Source organism: Leptodactylus fuscus, chromosome 6 (genome assembly GCF_031893055.1).
Source record: "Leptodactylus fuscus isolate aLepFus1 chromosome 6, aLepFus1.hap2, whole genome shotgun sequence".
NCBI classification, from domain to species: Eukaryota; Metazoa; Chordata; class Amphibia; order Anura; family Leptodactylidae; genus Leptodactylus; species Leptodactylus fuscus.
Window position 1 is genome coordinate 104,740,039 of NC_134270.1, and position 27,655 is coordinate 104,767,693.

The 27,655-nt window shown below is 43.0% G+C and overlaps 1 protein-coding gene across 1 annotated transcript in view; it reads right to left on the minus strand.

Moving 5' to 3' along the window:
- Nucleotides 1-26,384, minus strand: part of RGS19 (regulator of G protein signaling 19) — a 52,908-nt gene extending 26,524 nt beyond the window's left edge. Inside the window, exon 1 of the mRNA XM_075276960.1 lies at nt 26,291-26,384. The gene's annotated coding sequence lies outside the window, so the exon portion shown is untranslated. The remainder of the gene's footprint in view (nt 1-26,290) is intronic.
- Nucleotides 26,385-27,655: the final 1,271 nt, after the last annotated feature.

Sequence of the window (27,655 nt, forward strand, 5' to 3'; positions counted from 1 at the left end):
ATGTATAAATATATGTCAGCGTATGTATGTTATATATTTCTTATTATACTGTGTGTGTGTGTGTGTGTATATATATATATATATATATATATATGCCAGTCACTTCCTAGCTCCGTGTATATTATATTTTTTGTGCTATACTACTTTTTATATACTTTTTTTTTGTAATGTAGATACATTTTTTACATAGAAATCCAAGCAAATATGGGGAGAACATGCAAACTCCTTGCAGATGGTTTTTTGCCCTTGGCGGGATTTGAACCAAGGACTCCAGCACTGCAGGGCTGCAGTGCTAACCACTGAGCCACCGTGTGCCCCCTCCCCCCATTTATTATACACTGTGCTATATATCAAATCAAAAAAAGCTTTATTGGCACGTCCGAATAGATATTTGACATTGCCAAAGCTAGTAAAGTGTGTGTGTGGGGGGGGGAGTTAGATTCGGGTGGGTGAGTGGTGGGTATGGGGGGGTGGGGTGGGTGGTTTGGGGTATAACAGTCCATGGAGTCTCGTCTTCCTCTTAGTTGGTGACCGCTATATGGGGAGGTGGGGATGGGGCGGGCGGTTGGTTTGGGGTATAACAGTCCGTGGAGTCTCATCTTCCTCTTAGTTGGTGACCGCTATATGGGGAGGTGGGGGTGGGGTGGGGCGGGTGTATTGGGATAAATATAACAGTCCGTGGAGTCTCATCTTCCTCTTGTTTGGTGACAGCTGGACACGTATTGGGCAGCGATATAATACATGTCAGTTTTCATCATTTACTGATGTAATGCTAGTGTGCTACTGTAATACAATACAATGTGTAATGTGTGTATTATAATATAATACCCAAAGGACACCTATAGGGGTTCTTTAGAAATACAAGTGTCTATGTACATAAGGTGAATATACCTGTTAAAAAGAGTCTAAACTTGGATTAATATTGTAGGTGAACACACTGCTACATACTTCGAAATCATGTTATATATTGTTTTAGGGGACTTTAGAGCAGTGTCATATATGGCTAGGATTTTTTTTTCCTAGGCTTCTTATCTCACACATGACTGATTCCTCACTGCCCTTGCCCCCCCCCCCCCCCCTTTTTAATGAAACCCCACCACTCTACTATATCCTGGCCTAAAATAATGACATCCTGAAATGTAAATGCGACAGCCAGTCTCTGGCCACAGTGGGTAACCTCAACAGTGTAGATGGGTTTCGATTAGAGCCAGTGATTGTCTGTATAGGGCCCATGACCATGTTGGGGCTTGATCACTGGAAGACAACATACAGAGACCAAGGATACTGAGGAAGTAGCAGGAGAAGTGGAGACTGGTAAGGTGTGCATTACTTTTATTATTTTATACCATTCTACATGGCTTTTCGTTTTTTGGGGAGGTAGACGGTCACATTTTTTTAAACTGTACTGTCCACTTAAAATGAAGAGCAAACATTCAAGTTGATCTAATCTCTAGAAGTAATATCACAAAAATTGCTCATTGACAGCGTCATTGATTGGTTTTCTATTGCCTAGCTTTCATATAATAGTATGAGATTACTGGGTATGCTAGTAATAATTCCTATGTTGGAGCCTGGAGTAGTAAGTGCAGAGTTTGTAATTGTACCCCAAGAATTGTGTGGGATGTGAAAGGAAGGAAGCAACTAAGTCCTGAAAGTCATTGCATGATTTTTCTTTGCAGAATGTTGCTTGAAGTTTTGGTAGATAAATATGCAAAATTCATAGGTTACAATGACAACGCAAGATTTCTTCAGTTATTGGCCAGTTCCTTCTCAGGAAGAGCAATGCCATCTCTAGAATGGTAAATTGACTTATTCATCCTCAGATAATGAGGGCAGATGAGTGCCTTCTATGGATTCAAGGAGGCCTACTTTAAAGGGATTCTACCATTAAAAACTTTTTTTTTCTCCCTAACACGTCGGAATAGCCTTAAGAAAGGCTATTTTTCTCTTACCTTTAGATGTATTCTCCGCCCCGCCATTCGGTTAAAATCCCGTTTTTCGCTGGTATGCAAAAGAGTTCTCGCAGCACTGGGGGCGGTCCCAGGCGCTCAAATACCACTGGGGGCATCCCCAATGCTGCGACAGAACTCTCCAGTGCCACCTCCATCTTCTTCAGGAACGTCCTCTTCACCGTGACTTCTTCTGGGGGTTGGCTTGAAACTTCTAGGCCTCGGGCCTAGGGCAAAGCCGACTGCACATGCCCGTCGGCCACAAGAAAATGGCCGCTTACAATACTGTGTAAGCAGCCATTTTTCTTGTGGCCGCGGGTATGTGCACTTGGCTTTGCCCTAAGCCTGAGGCCTAGAAGTTTGAAGCCAACCCCCAGAAGAAGACACGGTGAAGAGGACATTCCTAAATAAGATAGAGGCGATGCTGGAGAGTTCTCTCGCAGCATTGGGGACGCCCCCAGTGCTGTTTGAGCTCTGGGGACCGCCCCCAGTGCTGCGAGAGAACTCATTTGCATACCAGTGGAAAATAGGATTTTAACCGAACGGCGGAGCGGAGAAGACATCTAAAGGTAGGAAACGAATAGCCTTTCTCAAGGCTATTCCGATGTGTTAGGGAGAAAAAAAAAAGTTTTTAATGGTAGAATCCCTTTAAGTAATTTCACAGCTTCTATCTTGACTAATTGAGTAACTAATCAATAGAAATACCTGAGTCACCCTATTTGTCTGCCCATTACATTAGGAGTTAAAGGGAGTCTGTCAATAGTAAATTTGTTCCAAACCTATTCCCAGAACCTTGTAGGGTTTATTCTTCAGTTTCCAAATATGCCTGTGTTACTCAGCTTTGGAGACCCATTTTTAAGTAAATTAGCTGGAGCTGAGAGCAAAGCCCAGGCAAGTTAAAGCATGCCTCAAAGCATTTTTCCCCTTATTTACGTATTAATAAAACAGCAATTTTTATTTAAATGAGGTTTTAAAATTGAATAGGAGACACATATTTGGAAACTACAGAAACATCAGAACAATATACTGTGATTAGGTTTATAGCTGATTTGCTACTGACACACTCCCTTTAAATGAAGAATGGTGAAGAAATTCATACAGAGACATCTTTAAAGTTATTTCTTCAGGACAGGCAAGAGATTTCCTTTATAAATAAAAAAAATGACATATACCTTGATTAAAAAAGGTACTAATGTGAGGCAGATATATTTTAAGGAGCCACAAAAGAGTTGCTTTGGAAAAAATAGTCTTGACTAGGATGGTGTTCCGGTTTTCAGCCATTTCTCCAAGTCTGCAGAAGTGAAAATAAAGGACAATAGGTGCCTAGCAATAAGTCTAAGACCAGGAGATAGGAATGTACCTTTCATAAGTGAGGTGAACACTCCTATTCAGGTGGCACTTTCTTCTGACTACAGGGCACATCAATCTGCAAAGATGCTGCAAGTGAAGGACCTGCAGTGACTTCATGTTCTAGCAAGGTAATGCAGAGAAGGTAAGAAGCCTAGAGACCGCTGAAAATTGGCAGAGAAAGTCCTGCGTCAAAATGCATTGCCGCATCCTCTATAAACCTGTAGCTTTCCAGTTTGACTACACTGTTTCCACTGTTGGACTGACTACATTTACAGTGGGGGATATGTTACTGTACACACACAGGTTAGACAAGGGTCCAGTCTAACATTTATTATTTATTCTGTACCTTGATATGTGGTAATGTTTGATGTAAAAAAAAAAAAAAGTTTTTTTTTTCTTCTTTAAGAATTGCTGCTTAGGAGATTCACCAAAGCTTGTTGACATGCAGTAGGTCTTTGTGTTAAGCTTGGCCTGAAAACTTTTGCTGAATTATGCAACAGATTAATGTTTATCCATGTCCCATCTAATTGGGAAACCACCTTGGTGGCATCCTTATACCTTTATAGGCAAATCTTTACAATACGATTTTCACTAAAGCACAGGTTTGCATTTTTATGCGTTCTTTACACTTGTTGGAACAAATTGCAACAACCCAATTCTCCAGTGTTAACATTAATGATACATATTAAATGTGTATAGTTTTTCCCTTTATTGACTGTGGATTTGAGTCACTTTGTGATAGTACTTGGGTCCAGAGTCACTCTGGCATGTTTGGCCCGGCAGCAGAAAGTCTAGGTGCACCCCTTCTGATGGTGCACAGACAGAAGTGGTTACCACAAACAAGTTCTGGATAACAATGCAGTGGTTTTCCAAGAACCACAGTGACCAGCAAGTCATACACTGGTTATGGATTTAACCCACAGATTATCAAGTATAGAATAATGATTAGGGAATCTTCCACAAGGTCTAAAGACAGAACAATTTAAGAAGCATGAATCCAGAATCTTATTCAAATATTTATATATGACTTTAGATTCTGGAAGAGATACAGGTTATAAGTGACTTCAGAGAGGCATTTTTTCAATGCATAACATGTATGGTAGCATTTATGTATACTCTTTTCATTTGCAGGAGTCTTCTGCAAAGCTGAAATAGTAAGATGGCAGAGCCAACTGTGAAGGCAGTGCATAGTCCAGAAGATTTACAATGAAGGGAGATGATAAAATGTAGAATACCCACTTTTGGAGGAACAGTAAACCATTATACCAGGTACTTAACAACAAACTCTGTGAACTTTCTGTCAAAAGTGCTGAGGAAGAAAAAAAAAATTGATGCGTTTCTGCCGCTGTCTTTTTCGCTGCACTTTATGGCTATGGCTTGCTACATGGGGCCTTAACCTTAATGGGGTTTTCCAGCCACAAATTTGAATTTTCAGACTAATAAGTATGTGATCTGTTGGGGTCCAACACCCAGACACAGGGCCAGTTTTAGACAAAGTGCCCTGGGCAAAATTAAAAGTGGTGCACCAAGTGCTGATATACCAACAACACCATTATAGTCAGTGAATTAAGAAGGTAGTGTAGCACTTCCAATGGCAAACCCTTTAATAATTCCTTCTTTCTGCCCCCAAAACAATTATAGCTCCCCATTTTCCTACACACAATTCAGATTATAACTTTGCGCCTCTGGCTACCTTCATAGCTCTCGTTTTTTTGAGAATTTTGCGACAAATTAGATTTTTGTTTTCCCGGCATGTTTAAAATTAGGAAACTGCCAATTTGGATTAAAGGGGTTTTCCTATCTCAGTGTCTCAGCACTCTGCCTGCAGTGTTTGCTTCTCACTTCCTGTATTTCTCTCCCCCCTGCTCCCTCTGGCTGAACAGGACACAGAATACTTATGCAGATCAGATAATATGCAGATGCTTGTACACAATGGACTCAGTGTTATCTGTGTGTTTACATGGATAGATAACAGACCAGGCTTTATCAGCAAACTGCAATTACTGAACTATTGTCCTGCTGTCAAGAGCAGTTTAATATCAGTAGGATACATAAATTGATAACAGTCGTGAAGTCATGTAATTTACCAGGATATAAAGTATCCTATGCGTTAATCCATGTTACAAATTATCTATGTGCTAAATTTCATCCAAATCCGTTCAGCATTTTTTGCGTGGTTGAGTAACACACACAAACACATAATATTAGTAAGATGCCTTAAATATAGTAGTTCCCCCTTTTTATAGGTTTCTTATAAATAGTCCCTCCCTTATAAATAATAGCCTGTCTTAATAATAGTTCATCCTAATAGACCCCCATGTATATAATTTCCCTTTATAATAGCCCCTTATATATGATAGTTTCCCGTTATAATAGCCCCCTTATATCCAAGTCTCTCCCGTAAATATAATAGCTCCTCCCTTATACACTCACCGGCCACTTTATTAGGTACACCATGCTAGTAACGGGTTGGACCCCCTTTTGCCTTCAGAACTGCCTCAATTCTTTGTGGCATAGATTCAACAAGGTGCTGGAAGCATTCCTCAGAGATTTTGGTCCATATTGACATGATGGCATCACACAGTTGCCGCAGATTTGTCGGCTGCACATCCATGATGCGAATCTCCCGTTCCACCACATCCCAAAGATGCTCTATTGGATTGAGATCTGGTGACTGCGGAGGCCATTGGAGTACAGTGAACTCATTGTCATGTTCAAGAAACCAGTCTGAGATGATTCCAGCTTTATGACATGGCGCATTATCCTGCTGAAAGTAGCCATCAGATGTTGGGTACATTGTGGTCATAAAGGGATGGACATGGTCAGCAACAATACTCAGGTAGGCTTTGGCGTTGCAACGATGCTCAATTGGTACCAAGGGGCCCAAAGAGTGCCAAGAAAATATTCCCCACACCATGACACCACCACCACCAGCCTGAACCGTTGATACAAGGCAGGATGGATCCATGCTTTCATGTTGTTGACGCCAAATTCTGACCCTACCATCCGAATGTCGCAGCAGAAATCGAGACTCATCAGACCAGGCAACGTTTTTCCAATCTTCAATTGTCCAATTTCGATGAGCTTGTGCAAATTGTAGCCTCAGTTTCCTGTTCTTAGCTGAAAGGAGTGGCACCCGGTGTGGTCTTCTGCTGCTGTAGCCCATCTGCCTCAAAGTTCGACGTACTGTGCGTTCAGAGATGCTCTTCTGGCTACCTTGGTTGTAACGGGTGGCTATTTGAGTCACTGTTGCCTTTCTATCAGCTCGAACCAGTCTGGCCATTCTCCTCTGACCTCTGGCATCAACAACACATTTCCGCCCACAGAACTGCCGCTCATTGGATGTTTTTTCTTTTTCGGACCATTCTCTGTAAACCCTAGAGATGGTTGTGCGTGAAAATCCCAGTAGATCAGCAGTTTCTGAAATACTCAGACCAGCCCTTCTGGCACCAACAACCATGCCACGTTCAAAGGCACTCAAATCACCTTTCTTCCCCATACTGATGCTCGGTTTGAACTGCAGGAGATTGTCTTGACCATGTCTACATGCCTAAATGAACTGAGTTGCCGCCATGTGATTGGCTGATTAGAAATTAAGTGTTAACGAGCAGTTGGACAGGTGTACCTAATAAAGTGGCCGGTGAGTGTATATAATAGTTCTCCCTTATATATAGTAGCCCCCTTATACAGTTTAAGACTGCAGGTCTTAGAGCCCACTACTGGAACTTGTTCTTTGGGGCCACACAACAGCTTCCTACTAATAGCCTACACCACAGCTTCTTCACTGACATCCTGATGATGGTGCGTTTACAGCACATATATATAGAGGAGAAATCCTTATAAACAGAAATCAGAACACCTGAGATAGACCCACCCATACAGGCATGTTTGGGCGGTTGCATCTACAACCCTGAGATGTAACTGAAGGTGCCACCACCCAGGTTAGAGTATATTGCAGATAAATAGCACAAGTGGATAGAAATCTGCACAAATGTCTTACTTGCCCAGATGCCTCCCCCACCCTATGATCGAATCCACTGTATACCTATTAAATCATATACTGCCCAATGTGCAAATATAATTATATAGATAAATGAACCATATTGAGCATAACTTAAATACAATAGCCAGAAATCTATAAATATCCCTACAGAATAATTTATTCTATAGGGATACTTATATTTTTTCACATTTATATGAAATCATCTATACATCCTTTTTTATTTTATTTGCAAATAAAATTGCTACCGTATTTTTACGGTATAAGACGCACTGGACTATAAGACGCACCTAGGTTTTAGAGGAGGAAAATAGGGAAAAAAATTTTTGAAGCAAAAACTGGTAAAATATTTAATATATGGGAGTTGTAGTTTTGCAACAGCTGCAAGGCCACATTGACAGGTGACCCTGCAGCTGTACGGGGATGCATAGAGTGGTTTTTTTTGCGGGGCCAGATGTACTTTTTAGTTATACCATTTTGGGGAATGTCTATTTCTTAGATCACCTTGTATTGAAAAAAAAACAGGAGGTGATTTAGAACTTTTATTTATTTCATATTTTTATTATATATTTTTAAAGCTTTTTTTTTTTTTTTTTTTACTATTTTATTCCCCCCCGGGGGCTTGAACCTGCGGTCACTTGATCGCAAGTCCCATAGACGGCAATACAAGTGTATTGCCGTCTATGGGACATTCTGTATATTAGTATTACGGGGGATGGTCATAGACCCAGCCGTAATACTAATATAGCAGTGACAGGCCCGGGAGCCTCATTAGGCTCCCGGCTGTCACCCGAACAGGTCGGCTCCTGCGATATCGCCGCGCAGGAGCCGGCCTGCAACTTCACAGGTACGGGGCCGGTGGGGACCGGCCCCGGGGGAGAAGGGGCCACGGATACTGACCCGGCATCCGCTGTACTAGAGAGGCGGATGCCGGCAAGGGATAGACGCCGGGGCCTGAGACATCGCTGCGCTCCTCTGCCCTGCATGAAGCCAGCGGCGGGGGCACGGAGGAGCGGAATAGCATCACTCCTCCCGCTGCTGGCTTCATGCAGGGCAGAGGAGCGCAGCAATGTCTCAGGCCCCGGCGTCTATCCCTTGCCGGCTTCCGCCTCTCTATTACAGCGGGTGCCAGGCGCCACATTCAGACTATAAGACGCACCCTTCTTTTCCCCCCAAATTTTGGGGAAAAAAAGTGTGTCTTATAGTCCGAAAAATACGGTATTTATTTCCACACTGTGTGTTGTATGTTCACTGTGTTTTTTCACTTATCACTTGCACTTTTTATTTCTATTTTATGTCACCAGCATACTAGTTATATTTTTATCAGCATTTGAGATACTATGTAGCTTAACAATTGCAGATTTCTAGTTATTTTTATTTAAGTTATAGTAATTAAGGTTTATTTATCTATATAAATATACTTTTATATTCGCACACTGGGCAGCATATGATTCAATAGCTATACAGTGGATTCGATCTTTCTATCCAGTTGTACTATTTATCTGCAGACTATAAAACTCTATCCTGGGCTATGGGACCTTCAGGCATGTCCCAGGGTTGTACATGCCACCAAACATGCCTATATGGTTGGGTCTATTTCAGGGGTTCTGATTTCTGTTTATGAGGATTGTTCCTATATGTAAGTGATGTTAGCATATGATCATTACCTCCCCCTGACGAAACTTATTCTGTTTGTGTGTTTATTGTTATTTCTTAGTACGTAATAAACATGATTTTCTTATACATTCATGTTGTGTGAGCTTGTTTTGGATATATACTCAATTGTGTGTCATATGTATTTATTTGGGTGTGTGGTTTTTTTGGGTTTTTCTTTTTGAGTATGTTCCCTGTATCATCATTCCCGTCTAGTACTGTGCATGCTGAAATAGCTTCATGGCCAGTTCATACACTGCACCATGCCGTGAGGGAGCTATGATGCAGGCATATTACACAGGGCTGAAAGGTGGAACTTTGAGACCCCCACAGTATAATGTTCCACAGTGCCCCCACAGTATAAAATGCCCCCCTGACCTCCATCAAAGTGAACCTGCATGGGTCTCACATAGTATAATATGCTTCTCAGAGCCCGCCTCCCTCCACAGTATAATGCTCCACAATGGTCGCCATACAGTATAATATGCTCCCCCCTAGTATAATTCACCACTGTGGCCCCACACAATATAATATAGAGCCTTGAGCCACTTCAAATGAACCCCTTGAAATTCGTTTTGACAAATATTTGTGAGATTCGCCTGCTCATTTCAGTGCTATTATTATACTATGGGGTTACCACAGACCCCAGAGTATAATAATCTGAAACCCAGGAGAGGTGAGGTTAAATAACAAACAGTAATACTCACTTTGCCTTACCTCTCCCAGGCGACCTCATGTTGCTCTGCTTCTTCTTTAGGTCTGTGGCTGACATCATGCGTTCCAGACATCACATCTGAGGCCTGTGATTGGACCTCAGCGTTCATGTGGGGCATGCTGACCTTATGACACCAGCACGCCTCACCTAACCACTCAGGCCCAATCACAGACCTCAGTGGTGATGTCCGGAATGCCTGACTCCAGTTACAGGCCAGGAGATGACACCGGAGGCCCAGGAGATTGAGTAAACATGTTTTTACGGACCTCTATTGGGCAGGCTTCTATTGGAACATGGCCATGCAGCACATGACATCGGACCCCTTTCTGTTAGCGATTTGTAGGTGAGACTGATCAACAGCAAGCTCTGGATTACGGGGGGCCCCTTTGGGGATGGAGACCCTGGGCAATTGCCCAGTCTGCCCCCTTATGCTGGCCATGCCTGGATATCACTCAGCTCATCTGCTGCAGTAGCCTGCCGCAAGCTGCTAGGAGAAGGCCAGCAGCCTTGTCCACTGCATAGCGTCAGTTCCAGTGAGCTGCAGCTCCACTCCCATTCCTTGAATAGGAGTGGTGCTACATACATCGCCGTTCAACTAGCAGTTTCGTGCTGCTGCAACAGCTGATCTGTGCAGGATCCAAGTATCAGACCCCGACACATCACATATTAATTATATATCCTGTAGATAGGTCATAGGTATGAAAACCCGATTTGGGAATGGAAAAATCCTTTTAGGGCATGTTCACATCTGCATTCGGGGATTCTGTTCCTTATTCCACTTTAAAAATGCATTTTTCGAGCAGAAACCCAGTGGACCCCAGTATATTCTATGGGGTCTGCAGGGTAGCAGCTTTTTACACAGATTAGTTTTCCATCTCTCAGGTTCCCAAGTGGACCTGAGGAGCGGCGAGCCAAACGCAGGTGTGAACCTAGTGTTAAAAAGTTCATAAGTAGTACAATACATGTACTGATGATTCAGGACTCACTTGGGGTGCCACACAAGCTCAACAAAGTTGGCAAGTTTATTTGGAAGGTGTCACAAATTGGACAATACCAGGCTGTAGATGTAAGGGATGATGTCACAGGATGAGCAGAGGTCATAGTTCTACAATAGCTTTACAATGATTATCATAGAACCACTATAATACAACATTCAGTGTACAAGAATATAATTACTATAATATTGCTCCCTTTGTAGAAGAATATGATTACTGTAATATTGTTCCCTTTCTACAAGAATATAACTACTATAATACTGCCCCTATGTACAAGAATATAACTACTATAATGTTGTACCCTCTGTTGCAGAATATAACCCACTATAAGGGTCCAAGGCTTCAATTACATTTTTTACACGTGTAAAAAAAAGCGTCAAAAAACGCGTTACGTTTGCTGGCACGTTTTTTACATGTGTAAAAAATGTAATTGAAGTCAATGTGAGTCTAATTTTTACACGCGTATTCTTTACACGTGTATTCTGCCAAAATGAGCACGCGTTTACTCCGTGTGAATGGTCCCTAAGGATGCATTCACACGGAGGAAAAAGGAACCCATTGAAGTCAATGGGAGGCTTTTTTTTGTATGTGAATGCACCCTAACACTGTTCTTAATGGACAGGAATACTGCTACAATACTGTCCCCGATTTACATGAGTATAACTAATGCTGCATTCATTGTGAAGGAAAATAACTAATATTATAACACTATCCCATAAATTACAATAATTTAAATACTATAATACTGCCTCAATGTACAAGAATAAAACTTGTGTAGTGTCCATTTTTGTGAAAATATATAGCTATTATAATATAAATGGATTTTCATATATTACTTCAGCAAATAGCACTAACAGCATGGCCTATGCTTAATAATGGCCTGTTTGTAAAATGAAGTAAGCATGTTTATAATCTCACTATGTAAATAAATACCTTATGTTTGCAATGTAGGTAGATGCTATACAGCACCACATCATGATATACTATCCTATACCAGGATAGGAAGCCTCGAGGAGCACTGTTGTGTAACATGTTATATCAGTGTAATACACCTCACTGCAAAATATACAGTTGCTTAAAGCATTATATACCCTTAAAGAGGTTTCCAGGATCCAGGCATTGGCGCAGGAACAAGCACAACCACTGTCTCCGTAGTAGCCGGCCGGGTTACTGCAGCTCAGTACCAGTATAAGAACAAACTAACATAAATATATACAATGCAGCATGATGCACCTGTATACTCTGACGTAGTGCATATCTATCTATACACCATAAAATTATTTACAGCACTGAAGTAAAACACAATGTTATAAATTGGAACACTCCACCTTAAATGTCATTTATATACTGGATGCATCTGTCCAAGTGACAGACTTTGAGAGGGGTTACAATGAACTGTTCTGATGGAGGTGTTGGGAGTAGTGGTTACATGAGAGCACACACGGCTAACAGGCTCTGTATGGTTCAGACAAACCACCAGTAGAAAGGATCGCCAACTAGCATAAGCAGCTTCCACAGTTTGCTTGTGCACCAGCCAGACAGAAGTGACACCTTCATTATATATATATATATCTACTCTCTGCCTGGACCATTTCCAGGTGTGAGGCAGAAGAAGATTTGGTGTTACAGTGCCCAATATTAGCATGGGCAGTGGATTGTGGAACCACTGTGCTACCAAAGGCCACCTGTAACGGAGTTATTCCAGTAGCTTCACTAGTCTTTACCCTTTAACCCCTATACAGGGATGTGGTTTTTGCTGCAAGGAGTTTGCCAGATTGTTACCTCCTAGTTTGTTAACAGCTGACTAAATGAGTCAGAATTGTGGTGCAGAACACCACAGAAACAGGATAAAACGCAGGCAAAACCAAGACAGACAAGTCTGTAAAGAAGATACAATCCAAGAAGGATCATGACCAACACAAGTAGCATGAGGCACACAGCAAAATAGAGATAAAAACAGACATGACAGTTAAAGCGTACAAACAGGGTAAACATAGACTCCAGCATAAAACAAAAGAACATCATGCATGCACACAGATAAAACTCCGAACTATGAAAGACTTACCACATACAGACAGAAAACATGCATGGAATTAACATAACACAATACATTGCTTAGCCAAAAAAGGACTAAATTGCACAGGTTTATATGGAAGCAGACACACAGATATGGGTTGGAGATAATAAGCAGGTACAACACTAATAGTTATAGAGGCCGGAGCAGAAACAAAAGGCATGAAGTATCTGAATTAATTTTAGCAATGAATCCAGGTGCGGTTTGGGATCTGACAAAGTTTGGGTTCAAGTGTTGTGGGGTCTCATGGAAACCTCTTCAACTCAGCCTTTGGTGTGGAGTGACACACTGTCCCACTGCTGGTTTGATGATCTGGGGAGCCATCACATACAACTGTTGGTCACCCTAGTAGTGATACAAAGGACATTAAGAGCTCAGTGATATGTGCAGGACATCCTGAAGCCACATGTATCGTCAATCATGGCAGTTTCCATCTGGCATTTTTCAGTAGCATAATGCACACACAGCACGGGTTTCCCAGCAATGTCTCTGCCGGACCTTAACACTTCCTTGGCCTTCCCAGTCACCAGAGATATTGCCATTTGAGCATTTTTTTTTAGACCAAGTGGGATGGCAGCTTTGTTAAACTAAGGCTGCTTTCATACGGAGTAACGCTCCGCTCATTCTGACACATAAACACGTGTCAGAGTGAGCACAGTAAAACAGAATCCCATTGACTTCAATGATTTCGGTCTTACGTGCGCTACCCATTGAGCTCAATGGAAGGCTTTTTTTACCTATACGCACGTATCACATTGAAAGCGATAGGTAAAAAGCCTCCCATTGAGTTCAATGGGTAGCGCACGTAAGACCGAACCCATTGAAGTCAATGGGATTCTGTTTTACTGTGCTTACTCTGACACGTGTTTACGTGTCAGAATGAGCGGAGTGTTACTCTGTATGAAAGCAGCCTAAGAATGTGCAGGATCTACAGGCCCAGCTGCAACATTTGCAGGCACATGTGCCCCAGCATGCCATATAGAACCTTTATGACTCCATGCCTAACTATAGTTTTTCTTAAATCCAAGCTAGTGGCAGCCCAACAGGGTACTAGAGCCACCTTTCAGTTGTACAGTTTTCCCAGTAAGCTTCTCCTTTTGATCTAATATTGGAATCACTTACATATATCTTCATTTCATAAACACATAAAACATCATTCAATTCATATTACTCCTTCATGATGCTTTATTTGTCAAGTTACTATATATCCCATTCTAAATCCATAGGCATTAAAATGGAGTTGTCCATTCTGCTGCTACACTTCTGGACAGACTTTCTATAAGATTTTGGAGTGTGTCTGTGAGAATTTGTGCCCATTTATTTAGCCCATTTTGTGAGGTTTGGCACTACTGTTAGATAAAAGGGCCTGGCTTGCTAAGTATGTTCTAATTCATCCCCAAAAGGCTGTGCGGGGTACAAGATAGGTAATCCTCTACCAATTCACTGAACCACATCATGTTAGATAGTGCACTGTCTTGCTAGAACAGAAAAAGGCCTTCCTACAAATTTGGAAGCGTGCAATTGTCTGAAGTGTTTTGGTATGCTGAAGCATTATGATTTCCCTTCACTGGAACTAAGGGGTTTAGGTAAATCCTTAAATAAAAACCCCATGGCATTATCCCTCTTCCACCAAACCAGTTGAGCTGGTAATGTTCTCCTGGACATGGCGATGTAATGCATGCAGCTGCTTGGCCATTTAAACTCATGCCATGATGCTCCTGACCCACAGTTTTTGTGTTTATGTTAGTGCCAGTGGAGGAACTCCGAAGAAAACAGTATAGCAACCAATCACAATATAGCTTTCATTCTGTATTTTTAAAAATGAAAGCCTCTCTCTGATTGCTATGTTTTTCTCTTATACATGATAATAAATCTGCCCCAATACTATGCAGAGTGCAGGTGCATTATGCTCCTCGGCACTCCTCAGACCATCCTGTATATTTATATGGCATGTCACTCCACTTCTTTAGCTCCTAAGTACTGTACATCCCCTAGGCGAAAATACCGCTTATAGCTGATTGTAGAATATCTAGGAGGAACGAAACTTCACAAAGTCGCTTGTTGTTTTAGGAATGGAAGATTATAAAGATAATCTGTTTTCCCTTAGCCCAAACAGCAGCACAAGATGGGGTATTCCTGCCCCTGTGTGCTGTTAGGACAGGTGGAACTTTTAATTAGCTAACAGTTTTTCCCCCTATAAGAGGCCAGAGCGACCTCCTCCCCCCTGTGTTAGTCAAAAAGTATAAAAGGCAATATAACAATACAAACATTACCATAAACAATGGGAGGGAGCCTTGTGCTGCTGTTTGGGCTAAGGGAAAACAGATTATCTTTATAATCTTCCATTCCCCCTACGCCAAACAGCAGCACAAGATGGGGATCTAGCAAGTAAAATCCCAACTAGGGTGGGAGATCTTGGCAAGCAGATGCCAAGACAGAATATCCGAAGGCTGTGGCCTCTGAGCTGCGCCAGTCCAATCTGCAGTGTCTGGCGAACATCAGATGAAAACTCCAGGAAGCAGCGGAACATATCTGCTCTAAGGAGAGCGAGCGTCTCTCTGACCGGGAAGTTGGTCCAATTCCGGTACTGGTAGGTCTTGAGCGCGAAGAGAGCAAGCGATGGCCTCCCTGATCCATCTTGACAGGGTGGCTTTAACACCTTTTTTACGGCCGTAGGTATTGATGAGCAGGTTCTTCGAAAGGAAGCTGTACAATCCAAATATATGCGCAGATATATGCGACCCTAGGACAAAATCCCTGGATGAACCCAAGTTGAACCCTATCAGGGAAAAAGGTAATGAATGGCTCCGAGGCAGCCAAAGCTTGTAATTCTCCAATCCTTTTGGCAGAGGTAATTGCCAACAAGAAGGTTACCTTGTAGGAGAGATATCTCCAGTCCACTTCTGTTAAGAGTTCAAACGGGGGAGAACAAAGCCCCTGAAGAACCGCAGCCAAGTCCCATTGCGGGACAGGGGGCTGCATCTGAGGGCGGAGCCTAGAGGCCCCTTTAAGGAATTACTTTAATAGAGGATCTTGTTATAACCAGGTCCCTAGAAGAGCGGAAAGTGCTGAAACATGAACCTTCAGGGTAGCTGGAGTTAGCCCCTTATCCAGGTCACTCTGTAGGAACTCCAAGACTGATTCGATAGCAGAGTTATTAAGCTGCCTATCCGAGATCCTTTGGTAACTCCTGTTAGTTGAATCCGCTCTTGAATGGGCCAACGTTCTTAGAACGGCCTGGGATAATCGTCTATCTCCGTATACGATGCGGTCAACCTCCAGGCCATGAGGTTGAACCTGTCCAGGTCCTGGCAGAGCTGTCAGTTCAGAATTACCAGGTTTTGGACTTGTGGAAGCCTCCAGTAGGTCCCTTGACTCATTAGGATGAGGTGGGTAAACCATGCCCTTTTTTGGCCAGAACGGCATGATCACTATTGCCGAAGTCTGGTCCTGCCTGAGTTTCGCCAATACCTTCGGAATCATCAGAATAGGAGGAAAAACGTATGCCAGTTTGAACCTCCAAGGTATTGACAGGGCATCTACCGCCAAAGGATTGTCTTCCCGGTAGAGGGAGCAAAACCTTGTCACTTTGGCGTTGTACTGGGTGGCCATCAGGTCCACCTCGGGGAGACCCCACATCTCAGTGAGATGATGAAAGATGTCCGGATTTAGGGACCATTCGCCTGTCATCACCAGGCCTCTGCTTAGCTGATCCGCAAGGATGTTCAGCCCACCTTGAATATGAACCGCTGATAGTTGTGAAAGATTCCTCTCCACCAGGAGAATATTAGATTTGTCACCTGCAGAAGCGAGGGGGATCTGGTTCCCCCCTTGTTTGCTGATATATCGGACTGCTGTTAAGTTGTCTGTTTCACTCTCACAGCTTTCCCTTGCAGGTGGGGTGCAAACATTAGAAGCACACGGTGCACCGCAGTGAGCTCTCGCCAGTTGGACAAATGAGCCTTCTCTAAGCTGGTTCCAGGTCCCACGTACCGGGGTCTCCCCCAGAAGCACTCCCCATCTTGTGAGGGAGGCATCTGTGGTCAACAGGGTCCAGGATGTCTGGACCGTGGATTTCCCATCTCTGAGCTGGGACCACCAAGCCAGTGATCGACGGGTTCTGATGGATAACTGGATAGGCTTCTGTAGCCCCGAAGGACTGTGGTTCCCGACTCTCAGGATCTCGCACTGTAAGGGGCGCATGTGCCATAGGGCCCACAGAACTGCCTTGATGGCTGCGGACATGAGACCTAGGACCTTCATGGCGGTCCTGATAGTAACCTTCCGGGTTGTGGATAGGTGATGAGCCGCTTGACCAATCTTCTCCTTCCAAGGAGGAGGCAGGGAGATCATCATGCTGAGAGAATCCAAGATAAACCCAGAAATTGAATCGGGGTAGATGGAACCACTACCGACTTCTGCCAGTTTATTAGCCAGCCCAGCTCATTTAGGAAAGCCACAGTGGATTCCAACTGTGTGGCAAGCACCTCCTTTGACCGGGCTTTTAGGAGCCATTCGTCTAGTTATGGGACAATAAGATCCCTTGGAGGCGCAGGGCGGCTACGACCGGGGCCACTACCTTTGTGAAGGTGTGGGGGGCCAAGGATTTGCCGAATGGGAGAGCTGTCTAGATAAAGTTGCTTGATGCCCTGGAGAGGGAGGGTCCTTACGTATTTGTCTGGCTTGAACAAGTTGAAGGACCGATGGATCTTGGATAAGCCGTGATCAGGCGGACATATGATGAGACCAAATAGCCTACCCAGCCGATCTAGATGTGCTCTCCTCAGAGAGGGAGGCATAGGTAGTCAACAGGGTCTGGCGTTAGATGGACCATGGCCACTCTCCACCAGAGAGGGATGCATCAGTGGTCAACAGGGTCCAGGTAAACTGGACCATGGACTCTACATTCAATTTCATGTTCCTCCTATGGAACGCTTATCTGGATGTTCTCTCCACCAGAGAGGGAGACATAGGTAGTCAACAGGGTCCGGCCTTAGCTGGACCGTGGACACTCTCCACCAGAGAGGGATGCATCAGTGGTCAACAGGGTCCAGATAAATTGGACCGTGGACTCTACATTCAATTTCATGTTCCTCCTATGGAACGCTTATCTGGATGTTCTCTCCACCAGAGAGGGAGACATAGGTAGTCAACAGGGTCCGGCCTTAGCTGGACCGTGGACACTCTCCACCAGAGAGGGATGCATCAGTGGTCAACAGGGTCCAGATAAATTGGACCGTGGACTCTACATTCAATTTCATGTTCCTCCTATGGAACGCTTATCTGGATGTTCTCTCCACCAGAGAGGGAGACATAGGTAGTCAACAGGGTCCGGCCTTAGCTGGACCGTGGACACTCTCCACCAGAGAGGGATGCATCAGTGGTCAACAGGGTCCAGATAAATTGGACCGTGGACTCTACATTCAATTTCATGTTCCTCCTATGGAACGCTTATCTGGATGTGCTCTCCACCAGAGAGGGAGACATAGGTAGTCAACAGGTTCCAGCCTTAGCTGGACCGTGGACACTCTCCACCAGAGAGGGATGCATCAGTGGGCAACAGGGTCCAGGTAAACTGGACCATGAACTCTTCATCCAATTCCACTTTATTCCTATGGAACTTTTCTCTAGATTCGCCCCACTAGTGAGAGAGGGGCATTTATAGTCAACAGGGTCCAGCGCTAGCTGGACCATGGACATCCCGTCCTTAAGATGGAACACCACCTGGATGAAAGACAAATTTTGAGGAATAACTAAATCGGCTTGACCCAGACTGCTGAGTTTTTTGTCAGCTGGATGACGCAGCCTCCTCCATCCAATTCCTCATTGCCCGTATGGGAATCTCCTGTAGATGCGCTCTCTACCGGAGAGGGCTGTCTCTGTGGTCAACAGGGTCCAGACTATCTGGACATGGACATCCAGCCCTTAAAATGAAGCCCCTCCAGGCCCCACGGGTTGTGATTCCAGGCCTCAGACTTACCTTCTGCAGGCCGCATGCGCTATATGGCCCAAGGGACTGCAACTGCAGACCCTGACATAAGATCCAGTAACCTTTGGCAGTTAGGATGGAAACCCGCTGTATTACCTATAAATAATGCACTGCTGATATGATCTTTTCCCACCTAGAGGAGGGAGATTTTCAAGCAGACAGAGTCCAGCATGAAGTTTAGAGACTTTCTCCATGTGAATGGACCATGAGAACCACAAGTACCTTATTAACTTTTTTTTTTTTTTTTATATCACAAATGCAAAGTGCAACTGGGATTGAACCCAGGATACTGTGGATTCAGGCATACAAGTCTGTAACCCTACAGCTTGAGCCACTAGGGCTTCTATTTCTAAGTAAGACCTCTTATGAAAACTGGGAGAGGGAACCTTACCAGAAATCTGCATGTACTCCTTCACCCAGGAGATGACAACAATAAATGAAGGGCTCCTAGCTGGAGGACCCCGTACTGACAGCAGTGCAGACATGCATAACCTTACAACAAATTGCCTTAGAGCATCCACCATCATGTGAGCAATAAGCAAATATGCACCTAATAAGTAATGATAGTACATAGGTATATGAACCCTTCTTTTAGGTTCACAGCATATAGTCCCCGCTTAGGAATTAAATGCACATTGAAAAACCGCAAGAAATACAAAAATTTGGTTGGATCTTACCATAATGGCGGTGAATCGATTTCGATATTGTGAAGTTGACAGAGTGCCCATAGCAAATAGAAATTAGTGCTTTTAGTCTCTGCAGTAAACACAGAGGGAAAGCTGAAAGAGGACACGGCTTACCTTACTGCAGGGCAGTAAATGAACTGCAGCTGAAAAAGTCAGTAACCTGCACAAGGCAGGTAAGACAAAAGACTGCAGTATAAACCTAGATCTTTCACTCAGAAAGAAGGGAAAGAGAAGAAAGGATCTAAGACACCTTATTCTAAACCATAGAGGAGGCCACAGCCTCCTCCACCTGTCCAGTCGCACAGGACAGAAAAAAACACAGGGGGGAGGAGGTCGCTCTGGCCTCTTATAGGGGGAAAAACTGTTAGCTAATTAAAAGTTCCACCTGTCCTAACAGCACACAGGGGCAGGAATACCCCATCTTGTGCTGCTGTTTGGCGTAGGGGGAAAGCCCATTCTTTCACAAATACTTGTAAAGGCAGAATACATGGCTAGGTGTTGGATTTTGTACACCTGTGGCAATAGGAATCACTTGAATTCAATGGATAACCTCACATTCACATGACTGAGTTTCACCCGATTTACCATTCTGATCTTCATGCTAGGAGAGGGTCTCGTAGCATTATAGTTATCTTTGATGCCAAGAGTCCCTGCCTCCTAGCGACATGTCCTGTACTGATTATACTATGAGACAGTATGTTACTGGGAGGCAGGGACTCCTGGCACCATAGATAACTATAATAGTAGGAGTTCCTCTTCTGGTATACTGTTCAGGCCCGTAAATACAGCCAGTACATGGACCGAGTTTCATGGGTGAAACTTGGTTATGTGAATGCGGGGAGAGAGGAATGTCCCCATACATTTGTCCATATGGGTACTATTACACATGCTATTTTCTGATGACACTGATGAAAAATTCAAAGCATGTATGGTTTCCCAAAGCACATGCATTATACAGTAAAGATGCAAATGTGTAAAAGCAACCTTAAGTTGCTTACATTGTAAAAATTTATATTTATTTGCATACATATTTCATATTCTATCATGATCACTTTGGTGTAAAACAGAAAAAAATATATAATTATTTAAGAAAGTATTCTTATTATTCTTGTACATAGGGGCAGTATTACACATGGAGCATTATTATAGTAGTTATATTCTTGTACATAAGGACAGGATTACATTTTACAAGTAAAAACATTCTTCTGAACAGGATGCAGTATTATGTAATTGCTTTCTTGCACGTATGATGTAGTAGTATAGGAGTTACATCCTTGTACATTAGAGACAGCATTATAGTAGTCATATTCATGTACAGTCCTGTCTTACTTTGTGGGATATGGAGAAGAGAAGTAAGAGGAGAAAGGAGTAGAGGAGAAAGACTTGCCTAAGGATACAGAGAAGAAGACATCTGTATTTCATCCTAAACGGGAGGGACATTTAAAATAAAAAATATATAAAAAATGTGGTGAGTGAAATGTTTACCCTAGAATTGTTTACGGTGTCATTTAATGTTATTTCAGTAGTGCCTGGAGTTGCCCTTAGTTTGTAAATGTTTTAGTAGTGTCATCTTTAGTCCACATCACTAATATACTGGTTAGGATCTTTGTTAAGAACTTCCCAGGCAGTTTCTCTGTTCTACAAACTGTAACAAGTTATTAAAAAAACACAAGCAGATCTTTATCTCAGCAGTGACCAGGGTCAGATTACATCTCTGCATTTCCTCTTTTTCCTTCCTGGATGTGTTGTGCTAAATAACGGACACATGTTCAAAGTATCATCAGTATTTTAATAGAATGATCAGGATTCAGGGTGGTCGCTCATCCACTATCCTGGTTGGAAGGTGCAAATGTTGCTAACACCTCAGCATCCAGTCAACAATTAGCTTTCATCAGGACAGAGAAAGTCAGAAGTAAATATCTGACTGGTTATTGTGAAGTAGTACAGAGAAGGTTTATCACATACCTCCTAACTGTCCTGGATTCTGTGGGACAGTCTTGGATTGTGGGTTCTGTATCGGTTGGCGGGAGGTATGTCCGGGATTCTACTCATCTGCGTCTGGAGAGGACACAGATGTGTTGAATACAATGGTGAAGCAGCAGCGGACAGCCCCTGCCTCACCACTGTGTCCTTGTGGGCTCCGTTGCGGGAGCTGTAGGCGCATCATGATGGCAGCACTCACATAACACCTGCTACTCCTGGGTCAAGAAAGAGTACAGCAGAGGAGCAAGGAGAGGTAAGTATCAGTGTTTTTTATGTAAACCTTGGCAGATGAAGAGGAACTGGAGGGCATATGAGGGGAACATTACACTTTTGGGGCAAATAGAGGAGGACATTAAATTTGGGGGCAGATGGAGGGGGACATTAAACTATGGAGCAGCTGGAGAAAGACTTCATACTGTGGAGTCAATTTGAGGAGAACATTATAATGTAGGGGCAGATAATATTAGGGTGACTGTAGTGGCAATATACTGTGTGGAGAGCAAAAAGAGAAATAGATGGGAATGGGTGGGGTCAATTTAGAAGTGGGTGGAGCTAAATTTACCACGGCATGCATTTTGTCCTTCTTTCTGTCCTTTGAAAGTTGGGAGGTATATTATCATATGCTAACAGCCTCTGACCCCTTCCATGGACAGAATACAAGTCCCGTACATGGCACACTTGCCACTGACAGTACGAATGCTGTGCAAAGATATTATATATGTAGCACTTTATTGAGGTGTCATTAATAGACTATAAGACAGGACCATCTACTGAGTCCCAGTATAAAAAAAATACCAAGTCCTGTCATACCCCAGTGAGTGGCACCAGGGTCAGAGCCATTAATGATCTCCATAGTACCTTTATTTTCGGTATCACTGATATTATTCTGTGAAGTGTGTTTGACCTATCAGAACATAACCTCGCTCTTCAAGAGGCAAGGAAGAGGAGAGTTCCTAAAAAATGGGCATGGCGTCAGGTCCAATAATGTGTACTAGAATTGCACTAAAATTCTGCCACTGAATTTTAGTTCCAGGTAAGCTAGCTAATAGGTTGCTAATAGATGTAGATAAGGCAGCATAAGGGTGCACTATACATTATTTGCCACATAACTTCAGTATTATAGACTGTCTAGTATATATTTACATGTCTAAGTCTTACGACTAATAACCCTACCCAAAGTTACAAGAACAAGGTTTTGCTTGGTTTGTCCACTTAGGGCCCTTTCACATGGAGTTTACGCTCTGCTGATTCAGACACGTATACACGAGCGCTTCAAAACACATCCCATTCACTTCAATGAGAGCGCGTGTAAAGCCGGCTTTACGCGCGCTCCCATTGAAGTGAATGGGATGTGTTTTGAGGCGCTCGTGTATACGTGTCTGAATCAGCGGAGCGTAAACTCCGTGTGAAGGGGCCCAGACTGTGTGTACATAAATGTTTTAAAAATGGCCATTAAACAGATGAAATGGTCTGTTTTGAGGGGCATTTTCCATCCATGTTTCACATAATTTTCATCCATTTCCTGTTTGACTGTTTCTAATGTCCGTTTGTCATTCATTTTTAACTGTTCATTAAAAGAAATGGGTGAAATTCTTTGAGTCCAAAAAAAGACCAATCAGCTGATCCATTTTTAAAGGGAGTCTATCATTGCCCCCAACTACTCTAAACCACTCCCATAGTGTTGTAGATGCTGTTAGCAGAATAAAAAGAACTGCCATTTTCATAGCGAACATCAGACATCTTTTAGAACAGGGGTCTCAAACTCGCGGGCCGCATGCGGCCCCCCCAACAATTTTGTGCGGCCCGCACAAGCCTAGGGACGCCGGATCCAATTTGAATCCGGACGTTTCACCATTTTGCCCACAGGCAGTTCTATATACTGCCGGAAAGCTGACAGTGCGCTGAGTTCAGCACACTGTCGGCTTTCCCGATCTGGGCCCAGTGTGAAGAGCTTACGGTCCCGGTACCGTAGCTCTTCTATGGTCAGAAGAGCGTCTCTGACACTCAGTCAGAGACGTCCTTCTTCACAGCACAGCCAATCGCGCTGTGCTGTGAGAGCCGGGAGGAACGCCCCCCCCCCTCCCTGATAATGCTCGTCTATGGACGAGTACTGCGAGCAGAGGGAGGGGGGAGTTCCTCCCGACTCTCACAGCACAGCGCGATTGGCTGTGCTGTGAAGAAGGACGTCTCTGACTGAGTGTCAGAGACGCTCTTCTGACCATAGAAGAGCTACGGTACCGGACCGTAAGCTCTTCACACTGGGCCCACATCGGGAAAGCCGACAGTGTGCTGAACTCAGCGCACTGTCAGCTTTTCGGCAGTATATAGAACTGCCTGTGGGCAAAATGGTGGAAGGTCCTCTTTAAACATTGAGGTGGAATGAAGGGGCTCATGACACTGGGGGCAGACGAAGGGAGGGGGGAGAACGGCATGACACTGGGGCAGAAATGGAGGGACATGAATCTGGGGGCAGAGATGGGGGGACATGAATCTGGGGGCAGAGATGGGGGGGACATGAAACTGGGGGTAGAAATGGAGGGACATGAATCTGGGGGCAGAGATGGGGGGACATGAATCTGGGGGCAGATGAAGGGTGTATGTGTAACTGGGGGAAAGATGGAGGGGGGGCATATAGTTTACGGGTGACTGTAGGAGGATTATACAGTGTGGGGGCACATGAAAAATGAATGGGCGGAGTCAACATAAAAGTGGGTGGAGCTAAATTTGCCACGGTGCGGCCCGCCGACTGGCTGGGATCTTGCTCTGCGGCCCACATGCTGAGTTGAGTTTGAGACCCCTGTTTTAGAACAATGAAAGTATATGGGTATTTACACATCCATTTTTATAACAGACCATGAATAATGTCCATTGCAAAATAACACATACCCTATTTTGGCATGTTTTTATGTCCTGATGGACCCAATACAAAAATGGATCTACTTTTAACATCCGTCAAAACTGATTTGCATCCATGTCATGGACATTAAAGGGAGTCTATCACTGCCCCTAGCTGCCATAGTGCTGTAGATGATGTTAGAAGAATGAAAACAATACCTTTATTATGTTTCAGAGCCTCAGGGATGTGGAGAAAAAACATTTTTATTTTTTATTTCGATGAGGATCTTAGAGCACAGGGGGAGTTTTCTTCTATTACTGAGCACTGCTGCATCATCACCAAACATGCCCATCCTGCTTTCAGATTGTCCTCATGGGCAGTGAGAGGATCAACTTACATTGCCCAGAGGGACGAGCTGAATGCAGGATGGGCATATTAGCAGATGATGCAGCAGTGCTCAGTAATAGAAGAAAACTCCCCCTGTGCTCCAGGATCTCCATCTAAATGCAAATCAGTTTTGACAGATGTTAAAAGTAGATCCATTGACTTGTATTGGGTCCATCAGGCCATAGAAACATGTTAAAATAGAGCATGTGTTATCTTGCAACAGACATTATTCATGGTCCGTTATAAAAATGGATATGTAAATACACCCATAACCTTTCATTGTTCTGAAAACAGCTGTGTGACGTTCGCTATGAAAATGGCAGTCACATGGCAATTTTTTTACTGTCATGTGCACGAGGCCTCACCCCACATTCAGATGACTGAGTTTCGTTGTTGGCTGGATTTACCAGACTGAACAGTATATTGGGATCCAGACTCCTGTCAATACAGTTATCTGATAGGAGTCCCTGCCTCTTAGCGACATACTGTCCCATACATATAATCATTATTGCTGTCACTGTTGTAAAACTTGCTCTGATGGTGTACATAAGGGTGCTGGTTAGCCATTATGCAAATGTTGGTGTTTGTCAAACAAATGTGATGTGATGTCAGCTATGCACAGTTGCTTACTGTTATAATTTTTTATCATTGCTAATAAAATTCTAATAATCTGCCTCCCAGCAGGATTAGGCAGTAGTGGATTATTTTTCTTTTTAGATTATAAAACTGAGATTAAGGCTCCATGGACATGACCAGGTACCATTTGGTTTGGGGCTGAGTTTGTAGCTGAATGCAATAGGATGATACTCATAGTGACATCCGAGTGTCATGCAAAAGCATTATGTGATGTACTTGCCTCTATGGGGGCTTCAGATTCTGTTCTGTTCCAATGACACGGGTGAGATAGGGCCTTTTCTATGTTCATTGGAATGGAACCATTGGACACACCCTCACATGGAGTAAACGCGCTCATTGTGGCAAAATACACATGTAAAGAATACACGTGTAAAAATAAGACTCCCATTGACTTCAATGACATGTTCATTTGACGTGTTTTTTTACACGTGTAAAAAAATGTCATTGAAGTCAATGGGAGTCTTATTTTTACACATGAATTTTGCCAAAATGAACGCGTGTTTACTCCGTGTGAGTGGACCCTTAGGCCTAAAGGTGAAACTCTGGGTTTAAACTAAAAGGTTGATCTTTTGCCCATCTTACTTGCTACCTAGAAAAGATATTTTGGGGGTTATTATGGCCTGCATCTTTCCTCAGCACCTCCATTATCATTTTATTTGTTATAGAGAATCAATGCAACTGCTGGACAATACAGAATCCATCAGTGGGAGTGTGTATTTATACATAGGAGAGGACAGATCATGATATCACTAATATTGTCATGACCTGCGGCTCTCCAGCCGTTTTGATAACTTCCCAGAGTGTAGGCCAGAGCTGTAATTTGAAACTCTAGTGTTGCAATGCAAAATCTATAATATGCCCCCCACCTACCATGTGCTGTTTATAATACTGCTAGATAGACACAGATTCAGGCTACACAAGTTACAACAATACTCAGATCTGTGCACAGCAAAACCACAAGCCAATTGTAGTAGTTGCCCAAAGTTACACTTTAATCACACTGCAAAGCTCCAAAAACAATGCAAACATATTCATACCTTCACCACTTTCACAGGCTGGATTAGTACTTCTTGAATCCTCAAAATTTTGGACCTTCTGCTAATTCTTGATGATTGGTGTCAGGCTGTAGGAGTTTAACTATCTTCATGTTTCAGGTAGCTTGTGTCCCTTTAAAATGCATATATGTCCCAACTATCCACATACAAGATCAGAAAAACACAAGCCACACCCCAGAGCCACCCTGAAATTACTTAATCCAGTGCATTTCTGCTTTTTTGCTTCATGTAGTTTATAATGTGAGTTAAATCATAGCCAAGCCTACCTGAGCAAGTCGCTGGGCATGGACAATTTTGGAGGATGGGGTCTTGTAAGCAGGCACCTAATGGGTTAAACAAGATCGACCCAGAGCCCACAGGTTGCTGTATGAGCTGCAAGTGTTAATGATTGCAGCGCAGGGGGCAGGGTACCCAATTCTTTTCCACTTCCTCCTTTTGACTTCATGTTTCTCTACATGGTTTCATAGATCATCCGCTTCAGCCAGTCATCCAGCCTTGTGCCCCATCAGCTTTTTTTGGTTCCTGAACTTATTGCAAAATTCATAAATGTTTATTTCTCCAGCAACAACTAAGAAGCATAAAGGTTACCTAGCATCACGAGCAGGCACCATTTTATTTATTGATGGATAAGACATTTTAAAAAATCTTTCAATTCATTGTTTTGTCTTTTTTTTTGCTAAATGAAATTTTTATTGAAAGTTTTTAGGTTGTACAAAAGGTATTAATAAGGCATGAAAGCAATATAGTAGGCAAAATACAGGTTTGGTTTATAGTTTACAAACAAGTGCTAAACTAGCCATACGCATCAGATATTTATCTGCAGACTTTTGGCAGATGAAGGTAAACTTGGTAAAATCTGTTAAGAATCTGATGTCTGTGTTGGTCATACATTTAAGATTAACAGATTAAAATAAACTGGATTTGCCAATCATCTACAGATAAATGGCCCAATGTTGACGGGATTGTCCAGGAATTGAAGCAATCCATGTGGAGGCTGGGGGCCTTGTTTTCAGAAGTCCTGCTCCTCAGGTGATCACTGAGACAAATCAGTGGCATAAGCAGTGGCTGGAGAGGGGCTGGTGACATCACTCATATACTGTATATATATATATATATATATATATATATATATATATATATATATATATATATATATACAGTCCTATGAAAAAGTTTGGGCACCCCTATTAATCTTAATCATTTTTAGTTCTAAATATTTTGGTGTTTATAACAGCCATTTCAGTTTGATATATCTAATAACTGATGGACACAGTAATATTTCAGGATTGAAATGAGGTTTATTGTACTAACAGAAAATGTGCAATATGCATTAAACCAAAATTTGAC